The 25,781-nt window shown below is 39.8% G+C and overlaps 1 long non-coding RNA gene across 3 annotated transcripts in view; it reads left to right on the top strand.

Annotated features, from left to right (window-relative positions):
* The window catches only part of LOC129644922 (uncharacterized), a 96,570-nt gene continuing 70,789 nt past the window's right edge, over positions 1 to 25,781 (top strand). Inside the window, exons 1-4 of one of the 3 annotated variants that reach the window (XR_008711060.1) lie at positions 1 to 227; positions 524 to 650; positions 3,297 to 3,479; positions 11,906 to 12,415. This is a non-coding gene — a long non-coding RNA (uncharacterized LOC129644922). Of the gene's footprint in view, positions 651 to 3,296; positions 3,480 to 11,905; positions 12,416 to 25,781 lie in introns of those variants that run through there. The other 2 variants (XR_008711058.1, XR_008711059.1) reach the window with 2 other exon arrangements.

Here is a 25,781-nt window from a genome sequence, read left to right as displayed (position 1 = left end):
CGGGGAAGGCGAGCCGGAGTCGGGCTAAGAGGCCGGGGGGGCCCGTCCGAGCCGGAGAGCCCTGAGAGAAGGCAGGAAGCGAGAGCGAGGCGCGCACGTCGCCCGAGCTCCGGCGGACGAGTGCAGTCGCCTCCGACGCCTTAGAGCGGCGCCCCAGTCGCTGCAGCCTTTCACCCTAGAGCGGTGTCCAGGGACCAGAGACCGGGAGCCGAAAAATCGGCAGAGAGGTACCGAAGCTTTAGGGAAAAGATTACCAGAGAGCGGGGAGGGTTTCCTGGCGAAACGCGGAGGCTGAGCAGATGGAGGAACAATGCCTCCTCCGCGAGAAAACCCTCGCTTGAGGCCGGGGCGGAGCGCGGAGGAGCTGCCTCCAGCCTCGGGCTCTCCCTCTCAGGCCCTCCGGCTCGTTTTGGGGCCGGTGCAGCCTCGTAGTTTGACAGGGCTAGGAAAGTTGCTCTTCCCCACATTTCCTGCGAAGTGGTTTTCAGTTCTGCGTGGTTCCAGTCAAGATGTCACTCCGTAGATCCCCTGCGATGAGCAGCTAATAGATTATGCATTGTGGGGCAGTCGAGTACCCTGGCAGAACAGAGAGGGAGTCCAAACATTTCCAACCTTCTCCTTCGGCTCCTGACCGGCAAGCCCAATGCTTTGTGAGTAGAAATGAAAAGCCACCTGCAATTATTTAGGTTGAGATTTTCTAGTGGGAATGATTTATTCCAGAAGAGGTTGTTAGGGTGTTATAAAGATGAGGAAAATTCTGTGTCTAATATTTGATTCATTTGTGATCATTCTGAATCATGAGTAGTTGCTCTCCACAAAGGTATTATACTATTTCTTTTTTCATTTCCAGGACCATAGTGATACATATAGGACTTAGGAGACATGAATTCGGATAACTAACCCCGTGTCTGTTACTCTGCCATTTTATAGATACTTCATATACTTTTTCCTTCTTTTCATACTGAAACTACAGTAGACTATTTTTGCTTAAATAAATAATCATGCCGTCCATGAAGATTCCAATCATAATATATTTCTCAAAAATTAATTGTGCTTAATTATAAATAGGATCGTAGATATAAAAATATCACTTGGGGAAGGTGGATGTACATGTGTAAAAGATATAACATGCCTCAGCATTTCAATCAGCCTAACAGAACACCAGCTTTCAGAAATGAGCTCAGAAGCAAGGGCCATGCACGTACTTAAAATATTAAATGTTAAGTGCAAAAACATTAGGTTTGCCGTGCCCTTGGCAGAGAATGAATATAAGTCTACCTGCTCTGCGGAGTGATTGAGTGATTCACAGAGCAAGTGGAAGTTAATCATTACTCAGGCCTTCCGATTACATGGTTTGATGAAAAGAAGTAACTGTTATCTGTAAGCCTGCTATTCTACAGTTAGTCTTTCCAATCCTCTTAACATAAGCAGAAATTGAGGGAGTCAGTCTTTCAGCCTACTGTAATAGACTTCCTGCAGTGTAGGTTTCAGAAAAGCCCTCTGAAGCAACTCTCCTTTCCATAGTCTCCCTCCTTCCAAAGTATTTTCTCTCAGTCTTTTACTCCCTTAGTGGGGCTTCATTTTGCGAAATTTCCCTTTATGTTTAGGTATAACATATTTTCAATTACAAATGTCTGAATTGTTTTGAAATTGAAGATGGAATATACATTCACAGAAGGTAGGCTGAGAACTCCATTTGCTACAGGTAGAGTATTTGAATGTTTGATGACTCTTTTCATGGTTGGCTGACTTCCCTGAGTCTGAAGTCTCTTCCAACCCTGAAATTCGTATATTTTATTCTATTTTTATTATTTCCACATGGTTATCCAGTGACAGGGTTTATATCATTCTTCACATTTCTTTAATTAGTTACAATTTTTTTAGGATAGTGAATTAGCTATAGCTAGAGAATACAGATATAAACACATGCCCCAATGTTATTGGCAACTTTCTGAGGGACAGTATTGATTAGTGGGTATAATTGATAAATACCTGTCTGGGTTTCCATGTGCTGAAACAAACCCTTCTAACATTCTTTAAAGCAAAGCATAATAATCATTTATTTCTAGAATTCCTTTTTAAAATTTTTATACAAAGGAATTTTATGAATTATCTAACAAATATTAATTTATAGTTTTTGAAAGCAAAACACAATTGGAATTAACAGTAACATCGGAAACTGCAACAGTTCAACAATACACTTTTGCCACATTTAAGTATTTTGAAGTGAAGTTTGGAATCTATCTTATTAGAATGTAGATAGAAAGTTATGATTCCTCAATTATATTTAATTATTTGTAAATGAAATCATCCGAGACCAGTTCACCTAAGTTACCTATTTTTCTAAAACACAGGTATGGTCTTACAGATCTTTTATCAGCTATGGCCAGTGGCTCTTTATATTTTGGATGCTAATATCCATAATTCTGAGGGCACTCAATTCTTTTCACAATTTACTCCCCAGTCTCCCTTTTTAGATTGAAATACCTTCAACCTGGAATTCCTCCCCAATTTGCTCTTCATTCCATTCACTTGACTCCTCCTTACCATTTTCCCCAATACTACTTGACATTTTAGGCTTCTGTGCTTTCCTTATACTAATCTTCTGTTATGGATTACTTTCTACTCTCCCCTACGCCCCCCTGCCTGATATATCCTAACTCTAGGATGGGAAAGCATTTGTTTCTTTAGAGTGCTCTTTTCTCTGTCACCCTGCTATCCTTACTCTGAGCTCCCACAACATGTTATCCATACTAGAAGTAGCCCACCTTTGACACTTGCTGATGGTTGGCTCCCTCACTGGAGAGTAAGTTCCCAGAGGTTAAAAAATATACCTAATTTATCATTTCATTCAGAATGCTTAGCTCCATGTCTGAACGTAAAGTAGACCATAAGTGAATGATAAATGTATTGCTTATAAATACATTTGGCTATGAGGCAACAGAAAATCTGGCTAATAATGGATTAAGTAAATAAGGATTTATTTATCTCTCCTAATGATAAAAGTCAGGAGAAGAGAGTTGATTAAACATTTGAACAAGGAGTCGGGCTTCGTCTTTCGTGTTGGTGGTTTCCTATGGTCCTAAGATCACTGCTGTACCCCAGGCATCATGTCTGCTTTCTAGGCCCAAAGCAGGAGTGGGTGGGGGAAGCTAACAGGGTTTTCTAGCTCAGGATTTCTCAACTTTGGCGCTGTTGTCATTTGGGGCTCATAAGTGTTTGTTGTGTGTGTGTGAGGTGTCTGGTACATTGTATTAGTAGGATGTTTAGCAGTATCCTTGGTCTCTACTCACCAGATGCCGGCAGCACACCCCACCCACTCACCCACCCAGTTATGACAACCAGGACTTTCTCCACAAGTTGCCAAATGTCCCTTAGAGGTAAAATCATCCTGAGTTGAGAACTTGAGAACGACTGGAGTCTGGAGGAAGGAAATTCCTCATTTCCTACTTCCCCCTTTTCTTTGCACTGCAGTGGTGGTAAGGATCTGTTTGATTTTTGGTTAATAAATGGCAGAGGGCTCTTGATGAGATTAAAAAAAGAAAAATGGGAGAGGAAGGACCAAACAGGCCTTCTCTTTGAGCATTTTGTCTTTCTTGTCATGTGGACATTCTCCCCATAGACTTCCATACCTACCAGAACTGTATCAAATGGCTACTTCCAGGTACCCAACAGGTTGGCAAATGTGTCTCTCCTTTGGCATACCACTACCTTGGAGAAAGTCAGAATCTATGAAAAAAGAAGGGGAAACAGATTTGGGGCTGGAAACTTAAAAGTTTTTGCCACTGTGAAAGAATAAATGAATATGTAAAAGTTCACCTAAATACTTTAGAATTTAGAAAGGAGAAAAAGTAAAGAAAAAAAGTAAATAGTCACAGAAGAGGATAGATGTCATTTTTTCACATGCTAAATATTCATAAAATAACTATGATAAAACTGTGATTTTATTTTTCTTCTGGATGATAGTTTAATTGGAAAAATAATGAGCAGAATGGAGGCATCTTACTCTTCCTAACTTTGTTTTTTCGGGGGTGTCAGAGAGCACCTTGTCTCCTTTGATCTGTTGAATAAAGCAGTAAAGTTTGATATTCATAATTATAAATTAGATAGTCGTCAATTATGTGAGAAATGTTGTCAAGGAAAGAAAATACGGATCTTTTGTTTTAATACTCCTTCCTAAGGCTTGTATAAAGAAAGCACATCCCAGTGATGGCATTTGATTAATAACGTTTTCTTGTACATGTGTATTAACATGGACTGTGGTAACTTTAAATTAGGTTGCTTAGTTATTTATCTCAGTGTAGGTTTGTGTTTTTTTTTTTTTTTTTTTTAAGTTCTATTGGATACAGTAAGTATGGCTTTCCTGGTAGCTCAGCTGTTAAAGACTCCACCTGCAAAGAGGAGACCTCAGTTCTATTCCTAGGGTGGGAAGATCCCCTGGAGAAGGGATAGGCTACCCACTCCAGTATTCTTGGGCTTCCTTGGTGGCTCAGTTGGTAAAGAATTCACCTGTAATGTGGGAGACCTGGATTCGATCCCTGGGTTGGGAAGATTCCCTGGAGAAGGGAATGGCTATCCACTCCAGTATTCTGGCCTGGAGAACTCCATGAACTATACAGTCCATAGAGTTGCAAAGAGTCGGACATGACTGAGCAACTTTTATTTTCATTGGATACACTTATAGGGAAGAATTACACCTTACAAAGATGTATCAGTATTGCTGTCATGACCCATGATCTTATCTGATTGATTACAATTTTTTTCCATGAATTTGTTGAATGCCAGGTTTTGCTTAGTTCTGTGTACAATATAGCAATATAAAATATGATGTTTATTATGAAACTTTTGCATGTAGGCAACAAAATACCCAATTAAAAGTCTAAACAGTAAAGACTTATCTCTCAGAACAAGAATTCTAGAGTATGCTGCTGCTGCTGCTAAGTTGCTTCAGTCGTGACTGATGCTGTGCGACCCCATAGATGGCAGCCCACCAGGCTCCTCTATCCCTGGACTCTCCAGGCAAGAAGACTGGAGTGGGTTGTCATTTCCTTCTCCAATGCATGAAAGTGAAAAGTGAAAGTGAAGTCGCTCAGTCGTGTCAGACTCTTAGTGACCCCATGGACTGTAGCCTACCAGGCTCCTCCATCCATGGGATTTTCCAGGCAAGAGTACTGGAATTCTAGAGTATACTGGTCCATGATTGGCTACCTCTGGCAGCCTTTGAACTGTCAGTGCTCTGGGACAGTTTTGCTATATTCTCTTGGCTCACAATTTTTGAAACAAACAATATGGCTACCACAGAGCCAAACATCACCTCTTCATACAGTCTTACCCAAAGTAAAAACAGAGGAAGTCTTCTCAGGGAAATCTCTCTTTTTATCAGAAAGGATTTTTTTTCCCCAGAAGCTATCAGCAGACTTCCTTTTATGTCTGATTGATTAAAACTATGACCCATCCAAAGAGATACATTGCATGACTAGTTTTGATTAACCATGGTCCTTTCCCAAGGCCTGGAGGAGAGGTCTGCTTTTCCCATGGACATGGCAGTGTTACCCTTAAACAAATCCAGAGCTCATGTTAACTGACAGGAAGGAAGCAATAGTTGTAACCTAGGGCACCTAATATGGTGTGCCATAAATATCACACCCTGGCCTCCTTGAAGTTCTTATATTAATAATATGGAATATCTACACTGGAATTAAGTCCTCACACACACACACAAGAATTAAGCAGTACTTGGATCTGTGGATACAAAGTGTATACATGTCAGGCTTCATGCTTCTGATACAGAATAATTTGCTTTCATGCTGTTCTAGAGATGTTTTTTTAATATTTTCTGAAGAATCAGAAAATGTAGGAATGGGCCTTATATAGAAGAATTACAAACACCAAATAATACTACATTCCATGTATAAATCCCAAACCCTACATTTCAACTTATACCTATATATCACATAACAGAAACCATAGTTAAACCAGAGCATGTTCTTCTTACATGATCTGTAAGTAGCATGTAAGATCTTATAATTTGTCATGTGTCTATCATATGATCTTATAATTGTAAATTAGAAGTAATATGAGAAATGACTGAAACTTTTTGCCAGTTATTCTCATGCAGAAGGACTTGATATCGGTTATGCCCAAATTGAAATCACTCCCTGCTTTTGGTACCTGTTCACTTGGAGAGTCTAGAAGAGGGAACTAATTTTTAGCTCACATGCCAGTATCTTGTTGAACATGATGAGTCTTTTAAAAAAAAAAAAAAAGCAAAAAACACAGAAAGCCTTATTTTCTTTTTTTTTTTTTTTGGTCTAACTCCATGGAATCTCAGAGCCAATTTTGTGTTCAGTTGAAAAAGGGGTCCTGAATTGTCTCCCTTTATCCTGTTTCATTATTTGAATCCATTCTTGAACTTAAACTTTGATTCAATCAAGATTTGATTGTATTTGGGCTTTTTATCATCAGTTCAGTTCAGTTGCTCAGTTGTGTCCAACTCTTTGCAACCCCATGAACTGCAGCACACCAGGCCTCTCTGTCCATCATCAGCTCCCGGAGTTTACTCAAACTCATGTCCATTGAGTCAGTGATGCCATCCAACCATCTCATCCTGTGTGGTCCCCTTCTCTTCCCGCCTTCAATCTTTCCCAGCATCAGGGTGTTTTCAAGAGTCAGTTGTTTGCATCAGGTGGCCAAAGTATTGGAGTTTCAGCTTCAGTATCAGTCCTTCCAATGAACATTCAGGACTGATTTCCTTTAGGATGGACTGGTTGGATCTCCTTGCAGATCTCCTTTTTATCATAAGCTGCTTCAAATTACTTTTGGAAGGAGAAAGTCTATATATGTACATGTATAAATACATGTACAAGAGTGAATGGTCATACATCACTCAATAAGTGTCTTTTTCCTGAATGAATATATGTTCAGAAACTAGACAATATTGTGTGCAATAAACTCTGAATTATACTCCCATCAATATGTGTAGTAGGGTTTCAGGGAAAGAAGATGCTGGTGATGTCTGAGTCATTTTGACAGAGATACATGTAGTAATTTGCAGACAGGTGGAAAACTAAGGCAGGGTAGATGGAGGGTGGATAGCTGAAGTCATTTTGCTAAAGTATTTTGCTTTGTGACCAGTATAAAGGGTCAATGAAGCTTTAACACCAAAGCCACACGGTAAAAGAGCTGTGAACTAAGAAAGAATGGATCTGATTTCTCTTTGTTTCAAAGCAAATTTTGTGATGGACATTGACAATCCTCTCCGTTACCTCTGGCGTTTTAGAAAGTGTGTTCAGAGTCATATCTTTGCATCGTGAGTGCTCTATTTTCAGGCTCCAGGCCTGAAGCAGTTTGCCCCACAGCGACCACCTCTGGCCTGGGCTCCTCGCCTCCAGGGAAACTGATTTTTGAATTAAACTTAAAATGATAATTAGCAGCTCCATCTGTGTTTGGGGTCAGAAACAGATGCTTCTACTTTTTGTTTTAAGAAGGCATATTTGAAAGTGAAAACAGTGATATTGAGTTTTGAATACAGTAGTTCACATTTTAGTGGGCACGTTTGTATCAAGTAAAGATCATAAGAGGAGTGGGTGTTCCAGGTATTTATCTGACCACCTTTCCACTGGACGTGGCAGTGTCTTGTACTTCACCATACTCCACTGTGACATAATTATGGTTCACAGTATTGGCCCCAAGGTACTGCAAGTTCTTGAAGCTTCTCTTAGGGGATAAAATGTTTAGTTACATTTAATACTTTACAAATATTTCATTTAAACAAAGGAACCACTGATTACAGAACACATCATTATTTTACGTATGCTCTAGAAAGAAGAAGCACCCCAATTAAATCGTTATACAGTATTTTTCTACCACTTAGAATATTATACTTTAATAAAGAGCAATTTAGACTTAAATGGATGTAGATTTTCCTAATATATTAATTTTGTGTATGTGTGAAAAGTATATTAATTAACACGGTTTAAGAATTCAAAAATTTTTGTTCTTTTCAGCTTCTCATTCTTTTGAAGAATTTTTTTGACTGAGTCATATCCATACCCATGTTCTTGTTGACAGCAGTCTCTGTGAATGTTACTGATGCACCCTTTCTTAAGAGTACTTCATGATGGTCTTCAGGATTTCATTCCAAGCAGCTGATAGCTTCTGAAAGGTTTGATGCTGGTGTTATGTTGATCTTGCCAGAATGTGACAGTGGAAGATTTTCAGACAATAACCAGCTCTCATATTTCTTCTTTCACTTGTCCTGAAATGTCAGGAGTGACGGTAGTCTGGTCATGGCAAGGGGAATGCAACCAATTTTTGCATACAAAGTCAATGGCCTCTGCTGCTGCTTGGCTGTACCGAATTATAAAATGCGTCCTGATTCTAGAGATGTTAAAGGTTAAAAAAATAGTGTGTCAGAGTCAATGAAATATGACAACTTTAATGATATATGCATCCTCACTTTTAAACAACCTAATGGAATAATGATAATTAAGCAAACTGATTAATTTCTAAGCTTTTGGATAAGAGAGACTACCATGTAATTCTTAGTGAGCATGATTAGAATCTTACTTAACCCTTTTTATTCTCTTCTTACCCTCCCAGTTTGCAGTGTAGAAAATGTAGCTAGTCTTCCAAATGGATAATGGTATGATAAAAAAGCATAAGACTAGGAATCAAGAGACCTGTGTTTATGGAGCAGACTCTTCTAATAACTATGTGTGTCACTTCCTGTAATTCACTTCCTCTCTCTGGGCCTTGGTTTCAATGTTTACCATATATTATCAAATTGAAATTAAATGTATCTTTTGGCCCTGAGAACTGTTTTGTGTAAAGATAATCAGTAATAAAGAATGTTCACAGTATTTTATATATATATATGTATATTTAAACTGGTGTTATATAAATATATAGTAATAGAAATATATTACTCTAAAGTGGTAAACTTAAGATATATAATATGTGTTATATAGCTTTAAGATTTTACAGCTTTTTTGGGAGGTTTACACGTGCATATCTTATTTAGAACAACTGTGCAGAAAGTTCAAAAGAACAGAGTTAGTATTGAGGAACCTTCTCCTCAAACATTCTGAAATGGAAAGATTACTGAATAAATCAAAGCCAAATAAAGGGTGTAAAAGTGGGAAGAGGCAAGGAGGTAATGCATTTTCTATTAAGAACAAAGAAAACTTCCACAAGAAATTAACTATCACTATATACAAATGTTCTGCTTAAAAAGACAGTCATCAGTAAAAAGCAGGAGGAAATTGGCAGGTAAAAATGAAGTTTCTTTTTTATTTTTTGTTTTATTGTTACTCAGCCACATACTACTGATTTTAAAAGATATGAATAAAAGGAAAAGGATTTTCAGCTTAGATCAGTCAGATGCTACTATTTGTGGACATATCTTGACAGTTCTTACTGTGCAATTCCATAGACAACAGTGTTTCTTCTCTGTATTGTATTTGAAAATTGCCACTGCTCTTAAGTGGTCAGAAAGCTGGGTACTTACTTTCTGATGAATAACAAGCTCTACAAAGGTGTCCCGCTCTCTTTTCTCTCATTGTAGCTGTAGTCATCACAAAGAAAACACGATATTGCCTTTTACCCACCTATTTTGCCATAAAAGTGAGTTGATTTATACAGTATGAAGAAACCCTTTCCTAGTTTTTTCAACTAGATATTCTTGAAACTTTTTTTTTAAAAAAAGTATGGATTATATAAGATAGAGATTCAGTATTGTTGCAAGTAAATTTTTATTGAATGATTAAATTGTTTTAATCCTAATTTAATGTAGATACATTTGTCCACAAGAAAAATATTCAAGATACGAGTATTTAAGATGGAGAATATTATTAATAGTAGAGTCTTAGACTGTAAAATAGGATGTTGAGATTATATTTGCATTGCAATCACTTTTTTATGGTTAAAAGGGAAAAATCACAGTTTTTCACCCCAGATGATCTGTAATGCATATTGTAAAAGAGAGTAATTTATTTTTAAAGCTTTCAGTAAATATTCAGTGGTATTTCCAGCTGAGAAACTGACTGGGCCATACTGGTTTTTTAGTCAGTTTTAGGGCATCATTCTTAAATTGCAGGTGGCAAAACTGAGGTTGAGATAAATGACTTGCTCAGTACATACAATGATAGAACTTGCTTAGGTACATGCGTTCATAAATCAATCTTTGTGTAATATCTTCTTGCATCAGTTTTATATACAGGACAGTAATACATATACCAGCATCATATATGACATATCTGTGATTATAGAGTTATTAGTTTAGAAATATAGGCAATAAGTGCCAGAAGATACAAAGAAAAGAGTTTTATTTTTAGGAAGATTTTGTGATGAAAGTGTTACTTGACGGAGATTGGGATATGAATAAATGGGTAAGAGGAAGCAAAGCATTGCTTAAAAAAAAACAATGAAAATTAAGAATAGGACATGTGACAGAAGCAACTGGTCATTATAGAGTTTTTCTAAGGGAAAAGCAAAAAAACCCACACCAAACATTGAGAAATGTTATTGTAGAAAAGAAAGAAGTGTCCTCATTGAGAAAATTCATCTCATTCTGACCTGTGTTCAGTAGTTTGGCTTAGGACCTCTGCAGATCAGAAATATCAATAATATATTTATCCTGAGATAAACAGGTTTTTGGAAAAACTAGTCCATATTGCTTATATAAGAAGAAACTCATTTCTGCCAGAAAATAAATTATATTATTTGAAATGGAAAATACAACTTTCTGAATGTGTGTTTATGCATGTAAGTGATTGATACCAAATCAACTTGAGATCATTTGATTGTTTGTCATCAAATTCTTATAAGGAGATTCTTATCATAGCCTGCCTAGATAGTGTTTTCTGACCTGAGTTCCCTCTCCCCAGGAAGCACTGGAAACATTCTGTGTCTCCAAACGTACCTTCTTTTCCCAAGCTCCCTTTCAATATAATGTTCCAGTCAGTCCTTTCAGATCTGCTGATTATAGCACACTTATTGAAATGTCCTATTTATTTAAGAGAGAGAGGGTCTAATTGGTGCTAATCTGCCTTTTAATACCCAGCAATCATCCTCATCACCACTTAAAAAATTGTACCATTTCTAAGATCTAAGAGGTGCAATTTCAAGTGAGATATATTCCTTAGTTTCTACTAAATTGCACATGAAATCAACATGTCCCTCCTGACTTTCCTTGAATCCACTCTCTGTAAAAACAGCAGCTCATTTTGGGAATCAGTGGGTAGAATAACCAGCACCCAGGGAACAAGGAAGGAATCAGTCAGAAGAGCATGAGCATGTTTTCTATAGAACTCCATAAACAAGGTCATAATTTCTCATGAATCGGTGCATTACAACTCTGCCAGTCAGAAGTACACTGGGAATAGCCTTGGTATTCAGCTTAGAATGTCATTCCCTCACTGGTGTTCTCTTAAACTCTAAAGGAGTATGAGGCTTCACAGAACCACCTCTCCTCCTGGGGCCCTGTCTGTACCATGCAAACCCATAAAGAACAAGAGAGTGAGGCCTGGAAGATCAGTTTAAATTAGGACCATTGCCATTGAGATGAAGTTTCTGTTCATGCCAGGTGCTTGCCAGAAGAATCCTTTAGGGCTCTAGAGAGAGGCCAAGAGGCAGTCCCTGGAAAGGATGGGGGATTGAGGAGCTGAGGCATGGGAAAGGGACTGAAAAATGAACAATATTGAGGAAAAGGAACTTATTCTGTCCCACTCTTTAGCCTCACTCATGGACAGAGGAGCCTGGTAGGCTACAGTTAATGGGGTCGCAAAGAGTCAGACACGACTGAGCGATTGAGCATGCATAAGCGCTTTAGCCTCAGAGGTGATCCTATTGCCAAGCAATACAAAATGCATGATTCTGTGTATTCTTCACTCTTTCATTGATTTAGTTTATGTATCTGTCCAAGTACATGTGAGAGTTGGACTATAAAGAAAGCTGAGCGCCGAAGAATTGATGCTTTTGGACTACGATGTTGGAGAAGACTCTTGAGAGTCCCTTGGATTGCAAGGAGATCCAACCAGTCCATCCTAAAGGAAATCACTCCTGAATATTCATTGGAAGGACTGATGTTGAAGCTGAAACTCCAGTACTTTGGCCACCTGATGCGAAGAGCTGAATCATTTGAAAAGACCCTGATGCTGGAAATGATTGAAGGCAGGAGCCGAATGGAACGACAGAGGATGAGATGGTTGGATGGCATCACGGACTCAATGGACATGAGTTTGAGTAAACTCCTGGAGTTGGTGATGGACAGGGAGGCCTGGCGTGCTGCAGCCCATGGAGTTGCAAAGAGTTGGACACGGCTCAGCGACTGAACTGAACTGATCTGTCCAAAAGGGTTGATATTGTCAACTACATATGGCTTTTGTAGAATTACATGAAATAATGTAATATAGCTTAAAATATGTCCAGAAGTGTTACTACCATGATAACATTCCGCAAATATGTAAAAACACAGTCTCTGCTTGCTCAGTAGTAGCCATTTAGTACACATTTTTTCCAAATAGGAAAAGGAATATGTCAAGGCTATATATTGTCACCCTGCTTATTTAACTTATATGCATCATGAGAAATGCTGGGCTGGAAGAAGCGCAACCTGGAATCAAGATTGCCAGGAGAAATATCAATAACCTCAGATATGCAGATGACACCACCCTTATGGCAGGAAGTGAAGAGGAACTCAAAAGCCTCTTGATGAAAGTGAAAGAGGAGAGTGAAAAAGTTGCCTTAAAGCTCAACATTCAGAAAACGAAGATCATGGCATCTGGTCCCATCACTTCATGGGAAATAGATGGGGAAACAGTGGAAACAGTGTCAGACTTTTTTTGGGGGGGCTCCAAAATCACCGCAGATGGTGATTGCAGCCATGAAATTAAAAGACGCATACTCCTTGGAAGGAGGATTATGACCAACCTAGAAGCATATTCAAAAGCAGAGACATTACTTTGCTAACAAAGGTCTGTCTAGTCAAGGCAATGGTTTTTCCAGTGGTCATGTATGGATGTGAGAGTTGGACTGTGAAGAAAGCTGAGCGCTGAAGAATTGATGCTTTTGAATTGTGGTGCTGGAGAAGACTCTTGAGAGTCTCTTGGACTGCAAGGAGATCCAACCGGTCCATTCTGAAGGAGATCAGCCCTGGGTGTTCTTTGGAAGGAATGATGCTAAAGCTGAAACTCCACTACTTTGGCCACCTCATGCGAAGAGTTGACTCATTGGAAAAGACTCTGATGCTGGGAGGGATTGGGGGCAGGAGGAAAAAGGGACGACAGAGGATGAGATGGCTGGATGGCATCACCGACTTGATGGACGTGAGTTTGAGTGAACTCCGGGAGATGGTGATGGACTGGTGTGCTGTGATTCATGGGGTCGCAAAGAGTCGGACATGACTGAGAGACTGAACTGACTGACTGACTGACACATTTTTTATATAACAGGTCAGACGCAGTGCTCAGCATAGTGGAGAAGGGAAAGATAAATCAGAGTCTGTCTCAAGACATTAAGGGGATCTTTCTTTGTGCCTCCTGAGCCTTTGAAATTAGACTGTAGAGTGTTCTACATCATTGTTTTGGCTAATGCAAGGAAGATAAAGCTGTTTTTATTTTCCAAGCACATGGAAGGAACGGAAAAGCATTTAGAAACGGTGAAATTGGCAGCTTCAAAAAAATTCAAGGACTCTATCAGCATTAGAATGTGAAAACATTTGAGTCATACACTTGCTAGGGAGTGAGTGTTTAATAGGCGCCTTTGTAAAATCTCCAAACTAAGCTGTATCATTTTCTATACATGCTTAAATCTCTTAATTACAAAGCAACTTTAATTATACATAAAGTATGCCTCTTCAATCATGTTTTAATCACACATGAAAAAAATGAAATTTATCCCAAAGTTATTTTCTGCATTTCAATTCTGATTTTTAAACTCTGGCATATTCTGTACCAAAAAAATTGCATTAAGCTAATGTTTATGCTTGCACATAATCCCACACTTTCAAGGCAACACTTAAAATATTCAGAAGAGCTTCACAAGAGGGAGTAGTTTAATTCTGTTGTTGACTCAGAGCCATTGTTCTTCACAGTTACAGCTCCGCTGGCATAGGCTACATATGGTCACTTGTTTCTCAGTGTACAGAGTGATAATGCATTAACATTCTGGCTGATGGTGGAAGCTATGCTGTGCTTTAGAGAAGTATATCAAGGAGGATGTACTGCCTCTTGGAAAGAAAGGAGGACAAGATCAACATTGGAGAGCCTGCAGATTGCAGAGGGGCTTTGACTAATCACCGTGGCTTTACAATGCGGAGACTGACCTAGGAGCCTAGACTTCAAACCTTGGCTGTCTGTGGGTAGAACTTATTTTGAAAGAGCAGTCATTGGAGACAACTGTGGACTACAGCCATGAAAGGAGATTTTGCCAGCTTCTTCCCCACTGCCATTCAGAGAGGCTGTTCTAGAGCCCTCAGTTGCCTCTTGCAAGACTATTTATGACCCCATGTTTGCTCTAATTACTACTATGTAGGTCACAAGTCAAAGTGGAGTCCAGGGCTGGAGACTTCATGGCTGCATGGAGGTCCATTACAAGTACTTAAATAGTTTCTTGGGGCATTAGCATTTTCAGCAACAACAGCAAGGATGGGGGACTCTGGCCAGGGTTCAGTGAACATGACTTTTCTTTTACCTTCTGTAGTTCTCTTTGGTATATATGAAGTAAAGGAAAAAAGGCCAAGGAAGAAATTGTGTCTCTTCCCATATCATAAAAGATGTCAACCTTTATCTAATTGTATTCCAAGTGGGATTGTGTCCCAGGAAACCTTTCAAGTGATGGAGGCCCTCAGGGCTTCTCCTTACCTTTTCCAGCAACTAATCTGGTTTCCGTCTTTGGCTGTGAATGAAAAGAAACAAAACAAAACTAATACTATTAGCAGCACCAGAGGGAGCCACTTGCACAGTTTAGTCTGAAGCATCAGCAAAGCTGACACTAAGGCTTGATATGCAGAAATATTAAGATTTTATTGTTTTTTTCTAAAAAGAATAGCAGAAAAGTTGATGATATGTAAAATCTGTTAGCAGCAATTCCAAATTATGGGACTAGTAGCAACCACTTCATTTCTCCCACTTGAAATATTTGCCAATGGTAATTGCCTGGCTGCTGTCCAGAAAGTAAATCATATTTCAAAATGTTAAATAATATTTGGAGCAAGAGGTATTCTCTCTGATCCTGCCATTGTCCCTTTGCAGAAAACTTTCAGCAAGTTTGTATGTTTGAAATTTATGCCAGTATACTGTTTTTGTAATGTAAATGATGCTACCAAAAATAAAAATGAAGAATAAAATTCTACATGCATATTCCAGTGCTCAAACACATACTCTCTATCTCACATACACACACACATACACACACACACACACTCATAAACATGCAAACAGACACACACAAACATATGCACACACATGTTTGCACTAGTGAATTTGTTGTAAAACAATAGAACCAGGTTTGCTTTAAGGACATCCAGTAAGCTTGTCTTTGAGTCCCATAGTGGGAAAGAGAAAAATCTTTACACCAAAAAGAAAATAGAAAGCACGTAACTTCATTAGCACACTGACCTTTTTTTATGAAGAAACAGTCAAATGCATACAGTTCTGAGGATAGTCTCTTAAATACCACGCTGACAAAATATTTCAGGAAAATGTATTGATTCCAACTGTCTCATCTTGGAGGGGAGGTTTCTAGGTCTTCTGCTGTTTTATCTTTGCCAGTTCTAATCCAGATCATAAAGACATTGGAAAGGGGAAATTGCTTTAGTTCTTTGAACAAAAAAGGCTTTATGCTTAACAGTCCCCGACACCCCCTAGCCTTGTCCATATCAGGTAAATCTCATTACACAGAATCACAAGAAAAAATGATTCTATAAAGTAAGATGATCTCTATTGGCTCAAGTAATGGCACTTTCTTGACCTGATTACAATAAAGTCTGCAGTCCATAATGCTGACAATGAATGCTTTCTTAGGTTCCTTTCCAGGTAATAGTCATCTTCTTCAAGACAGTACTTGATTATTTGTGGTTTGTGCTACAGATGGAAAGGAGAAAGTGAGAGTGAAGATTAGTTGCACTTGACTCTCTGGCAGTGCTTATTCTTCTTTCTTTACAACCACCTTTCATTCTCTTCCTGCATTGCCACCCCAGCCAAACTACTCCCTTGAGGAAGTACTCATATTTAATCAGTGAGGGAAGTGGCTGAGGGCTGGGGGCAGTTAATGTGATCTGATCTAATATCCTTCTGCCTGTGGGACTTTAGTCATGCAGATTTGCCTCCAAGTCAGAGAAACAGGTATTGCTTACTTTTTGGGTGTTTTTTCTTCCTGTCTATCTATCTGTCTATCAGTGCATCCCTGTCTATTCTATATTTCATTTTTAAAATAATACCTCCAAGTCCTGAAAGGAGGACCATACACAGGAAAGGATCCACAGGAATTTTGCCATCTTTCAGGGGTCTGTCTGGTGTCCAGTAGCATGTCCTCATGTCCTTGGCCCCCAGATGTCTAGAGAAGTTCTGTGTCAAGTGAGAAGGCCTGAATCTGAACATATCAGGTGACCTACCCACCCCATGGGCAAGAAGGGAGAAAGAGACCTCTTCTCCCTGGGAAGAGGATGGGGGGAAAGCAGCAGTGGTGGTAGGGTGGAAGGCAGTCATCAAAGGCAGAGGGTTGGTATGAGATTGGACAGAGAAGGTGCCTCAAACTACCTCAGTGGTGTCTCCATTCTTAGGTTTCATGGGGACGTTTGACATATCAGAGCAGGAAGCCCAGAGCAGGGGGTATGTAGGACCTGAAATGGTCTTTCTCACACCTTGTTGTCCCTGAGCTACGTCTTACAGCAGCATCTAGCTGTACCACTGGCTTAAGAGAATGAGAGAGGAATGCCTGAACATTGATTTGCATATGAGGAAGCAGGCACTTATTATATAGTACTTGTCTTATTCTATTTGGGCTGCTATAACAAAGATGCCATGGACTGGGTGGCTTAACAAACAAAACTTTTTTCTTATACTTCCTGGAGGCTGGGGAACCCCAAATCACGGCAGCAACAGATTCAGTGTTTGGTGAGGACTTACTTCCTGGTTCATAGACAGCTGTCTCCTAGGGTCCTTCTTATAAGGGCACTAATCTCATTTGTGAGGACTCCACCCTCATGATCTTCAGTTCAGTTCAGTTCAGTCACAGAGTCGTGTCTGACTCTTTGAGACCCCATGAATTGCAGCACGCCAGGCCTACCTGTCCATCATCAATTCCCAGAGTTCACTCAAACTCATATCCATTGAGTCGGTGATGCCATCCAGCCATCTCATCCTCTGTCGTCCCCTTCTCCTCCTGCCCCCAATCCCTCCCAGCATCAGAGTCTATTCCGATGAGTCAACTCTTTGCATGAGGTGGCCAAAGTACTGGAGTTTCAGCTTTAGCATCATTCCTTCCAAAGGACACCCAGGACTGATCTCCTTCAGAATGGACTGGTTGAATCTCCTTGCAGTCCAAGGGACTCTCAAGAGTCTTCTCCAACACCACAGTTCAAAAGCATCAATTCTTCAGTGCTCAGCTTTCTTCACAGTCCAACTCTCATATCCATACATGACTACTGGAAAAACCATTGCCTTGACTAGACGGACCTTTGTTGACAAAGTAATGTCTCTCCTTTTTAATATGTTATCTAGGTTGGTCATAACCCTCCTTCCAAGGAGTAAGCATCTTTTAATTTCATGGCTGCAGTCACCATCTGCAGTGATTTTGGAGCCCCCCCCCCCAAAAAAAAAGAGTCTGACACTGTTTCCACTGTTTCCCCATCTATTTGCCATGAAGTGATGGTACCGTATGCCATGATCTTAGTTTTCTGAATGTTGAGTTTTAAGCCAACTTTTTCACTCTCTTTCACTTTCTTTAAGAGGCTCTTTAGTTCTTCTTCACTTTCTGCCATAAGGGTGGTGTCATCTGCATATCTGAGGTTACTGATATTTCTCCTGGCAATCTTGATTCCAGCTTGTGCGTCCCCTAGCCCAGCGTTTCTCATGATGTACTCTGCATAGAAGTTAAATAAGCAGGGTGACGATATACAGCCTTGACGTACTCCTTTTCCTATTTGGAACCAGTCTGTTGTTCCATGTCCAGTTCTAACTGTTGCTTCCTGACCTGCATGTAGGTTTCTCAAGAGGCAGGTCAGGTGGTCTGGTATTCCCATCTCTTGCAGAATTTTCCAGTTTATTGTGATCCACACAGTCAAAGGCTTTGGCATAGTCAATAAAGCAGAAATAGATATTTTTCTGGAACTCTCTTGCTTTTTCCATGATCCACCGGATGTTGGCAATTTGATCTCTGGTTCCTCTGCCTTTTCTAAAACCATCTTGAACAACTGGAAGTTCACGGTCTTACCACCTCTCAAATCTTCTGCCTCCAAATATCATTACATTGGTGATTAGGTTTCAATCTGTGAATTTGGGAGGAACACAAACATTCAATCTATAATAGTATCTCCTGGAGAAGGGAATAACTACCAGTATTCTTGCCTGGAGAATCCCATGGACAGAGGGGTCTGGCGGGCTATAGTCCTTGGGGTCACAGAGTTGGACATGACTGGGTGACTTTCACTCTTAGTAGTAGTATGCAAAAATCTGGGTGAGGGCAGAAGGCAGAATGAGTAGAAGGCCCAGTCTCTGCTCAGGAAAGATTAGAAGGTTATATTTGACTTGGACTGGAGAGGGAAATGGAGAAGGCAATGGCACCCCACTCCAGTACTCTTGCCTGGAAAATCCCATGGATGGAGGAGCCTGGTGGGCTACAGTCCATGGGGTCGCTAAGAGTCAGATACGACTGAGCGACTTCACTTTCACTTTTCACTTTCATGCATTGGAGAAGGAAATGGCAACCCACTCCAGTGTTCTTGCCTGGAGAATCCCAGGGACGGGGGAGCCTGGTGGGCTGCCGTCTCTGGGGTCTCACAGAGTTGGACACGACTGAAGCGACTTAGCAGCAGCAGCAGCAGCAGGAGAAGGAATAATCCTCAGGCAGCTAGGATACCAATGGACTTCAGAGGGAAGTCAGGAGCTTTCAGTTCAGTTCAGTTCAGTTGCTCAGTCATGTCCGACTCTTTGCAACCCCATGGACTGCAGCATGCCAGGCTTCTCTGTCCATCACCAGCTTCCAGAGCTTACTCAAGCTCATGTCCATTGAGTCGGTGATGCCACCTAACCATCTCATCCTCTGTCATCCCCTTCTCTCACCTTCAATCTTTCCCAGCATCAGGGTCTTTTCAAATGAGTCCGCTCTTTGCATCAGGTGGCCAAAGTATTGGAGCTTCAGCTTCAGCATCATTTCTGCCAATGTATATTCAAGGCTGATTTCTTTTAGGATTGACTCGTTTGATCTCCTTGCAGTCCAAGGGACTCTCAAGAGTCTTCTCCAACACCACAGTTCAAAAGCATCAATTATTCTGCGCTCAGCTTTCTTTATAGTCCAACTCTCACATCCGTACATGATTACTGGAAAAACCATAGCCTTGACTAGACAGGCCTTTGCTGGCAAAGTAATGTCTCTGCTTTTTAATATACTGTCTAGGTTGGTCATAGCTTTTCTTCCAAGGAGTAAGCATCTTTTAATTTCATGGCTGCAGTCACCATCTGCAGTGATTTTGGAGCTCAAAAAAATTAAGCCTCTCACTGTTTCCCCATCTATTTGCCGTGAAGTGATGGTACCGTATGCCATGATCTTAGTTTTCTGAATGTTGAGTTTTAAGCCAACTTTTTCACTCTCTTTCACTTTCTTTAAGAGGCTCTTTAGTTCTTCTTCACTTTCTGCTGTAAGGGTGGTGTCAACTGTGTGTTTGAGGTTATTGATTTTTCTCCTGGAAATCGTGGTTCCAGCTAATGCTTCATCCAGCCCGACATTTCACATGATATACTCTGCACATAAGTTAAATAAGCAGAGTGATAGTATACAGCCTTGATGTACTCCTTTCCTGAATTTGAACCAGTCTGTTGTTCCGTGTCCAATTCTAAGTGTTTCTTCTTGACCTGCATAGAGATTTCTCAGGAGGCAGGTCAGGTGGTCTGGTATTTGCATCTCTTTTAAGAATTTTCCACAGTTGTGATCTACACAGTCAAAGGCTTTGGTGTAGTCAATAAAGCAGAAGTAGATGTTTTTCTGGAACTCTCTTGCTCTTTTGATGATCCAGTGGATGTTGTCAATTTGATCTCTGGTTCCTCTGCCTTTTCTAAATCCAGCTTGAACATCTGGAGGTTCATGGTTCATGTACTGTTGAAGCCTGGTTGGAGAATTTTGAGCATGACTTTACTAGCCTGTGAGATGAGTGCAATTGTGCAGTAGTTTGAACTGAGAGGGAAGTCAGGAGCTTTAGATAGGAAATTAGAATGACATTGTGTGTTGTGTTACTCTTTGTTTCCCTCTGTGATTAGCAGTAAAACCCTTGAAAGGAAAATGACCTGCATGTTTATATCTTTGGGGAGAGCAAGGAAGGAGGATTTGGGGAGCAACGTCTGAGTTTGAAGTCAGATTTGTTGGAACAGGACTGCAAGGGGTGGAGTGAGTAGTGTTGAGAAGGCTGAAGGTGTAGGACCTAAAAAGATAAACAGTATGAGATATGAAGTCTGACATGGGAAAGGATTCTGGGCATTAACAGGGGAGAGTCCCTAAGACATCTGCATATGAAAAGGTCCATCTTTGAAATCTAAACAAATAATATGAAATAAGAACTTACAATAAGATGCAGAAGGAAACAAGGGGCACTGAAGCAGGAAACTGCAAAATAAAACTTTTCTTTGGTTTTGGTTCAATATCGGTCAAGCTAAATCAGAGTACTTGAAGTATCTTGAAAACCACACTTGGTTTTCAAGCTAATTGTGATTAAAGGGTGATTTTAGATATTTAGATTTAACATTCCTTCAAATAATTATAGTAACTCAGTGGTTTATAGTGAAATTCTGGACCTTCAAGTGATGCTTTCAGCAAAACCCTCTTGTCAAGTATAAAATGGGCAAATTTACAGCTCCCCATTATATAGGCATTGCTATTTAAATCTAAGGAGATGGCAGGAGATTGGAGGGGGGCAATAATTTAAGGCAATTGACAGGCATTATATCTCTTTCTCTGATCCTTATTTATTTATTTTTTAGTCCTTGACAAGTAATTTTAACAGTATGAAGACAAACCTTGGCTGTTCCTAGAAGAAGTTAGATGGAAAAGAGCTTGATGCATTGGATAATGCCCTGAGCTTAAAGTTGAATGATGTACACATAAGTCCTAAGTTTTCCATGTAGTAATGATTGGTGGAAGCTGCTTAACCTGGTGCAGTTTTTACCCATAAGATGGAAAAGACAACATGTCCTTGTCTGTCTCATAAAGTATTTGTAAGGATCAAATGAGCCAGAGTCTGAAAAGGCAGTTTATACAGTATTAAGCTCTTTATGAATATAGGATACTCTTCAATATAGCAGAGCAGAAGGCAGCATCCTCAAATAGGGTCAGGAAGTGTAGTGATTGAGTGTATAGGCTTTATGATTAGAGGGGACCATTGGTGAATTCCAGCTTTTCCATCAATTTGTTTAGCCTCTCTATGCATCGATTTCTTTATTTATAATGAAAGATAAAGCTAATTCTACTTTTGGAGCATTCAGAAGTGTAAGAAATAATGTATATAAAGTGCTTGTCAAAGAGCCTGACACATAAGGGTAAGTAAATAAAATGAATATTAGCTATTACTACGTGTGATTATTGTGCTTAACTCTGTTGAGTTTATTTATCTTGGAAATAATAAGCCATTGAACCTCACAGAAAGAGACCTCAAAGTTCAAGCACTATATTTCTGTATAACACCCATGTCTGTTTATCTGGGTATGTAGCTTGGAAGAGCGAAGGGCTGAAATCTCTATATTTTACAACTAACAATGTATAGGAAGTACATTATTTTTTTCACTTGGGGAACTTGGTGACCTGAAATTTAACACTGTATTATTGGGGTCTGTCTATCTCTCTATCTAGTTTTATGGGTTGCTGCATCCTTCAGCATCCTGTGTGCCACATCATTATCAGAAGGCTGAATGAACACACTGATTGTGCAGACCCATTTGGCCACAATGAAGGAATTCTGAGAATTTCCCTTCCCCATTCTGTGGCCCCAACCACGTTTACTTAAGCTGTGAGGCAGCAAAACCCAGATGGTTTACAAAAGAGAAAGGCAGAGGTGTTTCCTTTTACTCTTTGTCCCTCTTTTCCTATTCTCTGCTATCACCCCCTTTTAATTCTTCTCCTATTCTTTTTTACCCTAGCCTTGGTCATGTCCACATTCTTCCCATCCTCTCTCCTTTTCTTCTTTATCATTAGCATATGTAATTTTCTTTCAAGAAACATTATGCATATTATTTGTATATTTTGAATATTTTACAATCTTTTGCCAAATAATTTTTTTTCTTGCAGTTGCTTATGACTTGGCAAGTTTGCAAACAGATACTTAGAAGTCAAATGAAAGCAAAAGTTATTTTTTACCCTTATCTCTGTTCACCTTTCCTAATTCCTAGCCTCTGCAGTTCTTTCCCAAAGCTAATCTCAGTGAAGCAATAGCTAGCACTCTTAACTGTGGTAAGATACCGCCTTACTGCCTGAGAGCACAATGACATAAACTAGGTTCTTGAAAGGCTCTGGAATTTGAGGATGTCACACATTAGTGATCATTGGCCTTCTGCTTGGCTCTGATGTCCCATTCTGATTTTGTTGTTTCTCAGTTGGGGAATGGATACCTGCCTTGTGAAGAGCTACTTTGACAGAGACGGGCCCTTGAGCCTTGCCTGAGGGACTGAAGTTCTGCTACCTGCTCTTAGCACCTGCTCAAGCCAACTCATCATCTGTGTTATGATACATGCTTCTCATTTCCCCATCATCTTGCCTGCCCTAACTTTGGGTATTTTATTGCCTCTGATTCCTGTTCTGCCCTGCTCCATGCCCAAGGCCACACTGTGCTGTTGCAACCCATTTCTGTCTGTCTCCTTCACTCTATCGAAACTCCTTGAAAGGGAGATGCTATGGTCTGAATGTTTGTGTCTTTCCAAAATTCCTATGCTGAAATCCCATTCCCCTTTGAGATAATATTAGGAAGTGGGGTATATGGGAGGTGATTGTCATGGAATTGGAGACCTCATGACTGCAATTAGTGCCTTTTAAAAAGACGTTTCAGAGAGTTTCCTTGACCCTTTTGCCTTGTGAGGCTAAAAGGAGAAATCTGTGACCTAGAAGAGGGCCCTCATAGAACAAATCTGGTGCTCTGATCTCAGATTTCCGGCTTCCAGACTGTGAGAAATTTCTTCTAATAAACCACCCACTCTATGATATTTTGTTATAGCAGCCAGAACGATTAAGACAGGAGGCCATGTGGCATTTAGCTCGATATTCCTAATATCAAGCAGATTGAGAGCTTAGTCTCGTGAGTTCTCAGTAAAAGTTTGGAAGACCGATGAACCACTCTGATACCTCCTCCCTCCCTCTATGGTTTGTTGCCATGCTACAGGAAGACTTCCTCTCCACCTCTGCTGGTAACATTTAGGGTTGTAAATGTTATCTGGTGATGATCGGTGATGCGTTAATAGAGAGGGCACCTGAATTCAGTCTCTAAAGGAGAGTAAGAGATTGCCAGTTATTGAGGTCTTTAATTAGGTAATTCAAACAAAGGCATGGTGCTTTTTGTACCTATGGATAGTATGGTATGACAATACTATTTAAAAAAAAAAATCCAGTTAAATTTGACTCCAAAAACTTTTGCTGAAACTTATAGTGGAATTCTAGAAGGTATTGCTTTCTGAATTGCATGAGTGAGCTTTAGAATAAGATAGACATGGTTTCTAATCCATTCTCTCTTTTCTGGTCATTTTATGGTCTCAGTTAAGTTAACTAACCTCTTTGAGCATCAGTTTGTTGCTAAGTGCCCAATATGTTGATGTAGGATGAACTCAATAAATGTTCATTCCCTTTCATTCTTAACTCAGCTTTTTCTGGACAGATATTGACCTTCTTTCTCAGAAAGTGTGTTATACTTTTCACTAGCAGTTTGATAGACTGAATATTTTTGGTGACTTCAACCCTTTATCTTTTATTCTCATTCCTTAAGCTTTTGTAGAGATTTTTTTTCATGATTCAGATCTTGATATTAATTTCCATGCATGGGCATGCATCTATCTTGATCATTTGTAAAAAATCTTTCTGGCATTTGTAATGCTAGGCTCAGTTTTAGGATCTTGGGCTACAACAGTGAACTATACCAAAGAGAATCCCTGAGCCCATGGAGCTAAATCCTACTTTTGGGGAGACAGACTGTAAATAAGACGAATAAATTATTTGTACAGTGTGTTTAGAGACAATAAGTACCATGGAGAGAAGGCGTGTGGGGAACTTTGAGGAGAGAAGGTATCATTTCAGTTCCAAATCAGATGATCAGAATACATCTCACTAAGAAGGTGATATTTGGACAAGACTTGACAGCAGATCTCTTTAGGTGGAGAGAACAGTAGTGCAAAATTCCTGCAGTTGACAGGAGTATGCCTGTGTGACAGGAGTGTGAACATGAAGGAAGCAACTAAGGCAGGAATTACTAAGGGAGAGGAAGAAAAAAGTGAGAGGTAAAGTCATAAAGTAAGGGAAGTGGTGCAGATCATGTAGGACCTAACAGGCCCTGGTAAGGACATTGCTTTTACTCTGATTAAGATGAGTTGGTTGAAAGATTGTGACTAGAAGAGTGATGTAATCTGACAATTTAAAAGGCTAATTCTGGGACTTCCCTGGTGGTCCAGTGGTCAAGAATCCTACTAACAATGCAGGGAACATGGATTTGATCCCTGGTCTGGGAAGATTTCATATACTGAGGGGCAACTAAGCCTGTGTGCCACAACTACTGAGCCCACGTGCCCTAGAGCCTGTGCTCCCTAACGAGCAAAGCCACCACGTGAGAAGCCTACACACGTCAACTAGAGAGTAGCCCCATGTGCAGCAACGAAGACCCAGTGCAGCCAAAATTAAATAAATAAATAATAAAAAAGGATAATTCTGTTTGTGGTGTCAGGAATAGAATATAGGGAAAACAAGTTTTTAAGTGGGGAGACCAGTTACAACACTATTTGCAACCATCTAGGTAAATAGTGTCTAGTAATATGGAAGTTTTTTTTTTTTTTAAAAGATTGAATTCTGAAAATACTTTGACAATAGAGCCTATAGGGTTTGTTTGTGGATTAAAAGTAGTTTCCAGAAGAAGAATTGAGTACAGGATAACTTTAGTAAGATTTTTGGCATTAGAAATTGGAAGGATGAAGTTGGCATCGCCTGTGATGGAGAAGACTTAGGGTGGAATGGATTTTGAGAGATGAATTTCAGGAGTTCAGTTTTGGATGTATTGAACTTAGTCTTTTAGGAATTCAAGTAGAGATGTCTTTTGGGCTGTGGTACAAAGAATCCAGAGTCCGGGAAGAGATCCAGGCTTGCTATATCTGTGTCTCTCTCTCTGTCTCTATATCAGTATATATTTGGGAGTTGTTGACATACAAATGGCACTTAAGCCATGAGACCTGAATTAGATCACTGAAAGAGTAGGCAAAGATGAAAGCCCAAGATACACATTACATTCCCCAGATATAAGAGCTATGTAATTTTAGGCAAGCCCCTTTTCCCTCTGGGTTTCATTCTTCATCTGTAAAGTAGAAGTAACAATCTTTTCCTCTTAACATAGGAGA

Source organism: Bubalus kerabau, chromosome 2, assembly GCF_029407905.1.
Source record: "Bubalus kerabau isolate K-KA32 ecotype Philippines breed swamp buffalo chromosome 2, PCC_UOA_SB_1v2, whole genome shotgun sequence".
NCBI lineage: Eukaryota > Metazoa > Chordata > Mammalia > Artiodactyla > Bovidae > Bubalus > Bubalus kerabau.
This window is presented reverse-complemented; position numbering and strand designations above follow the sequence as displayed.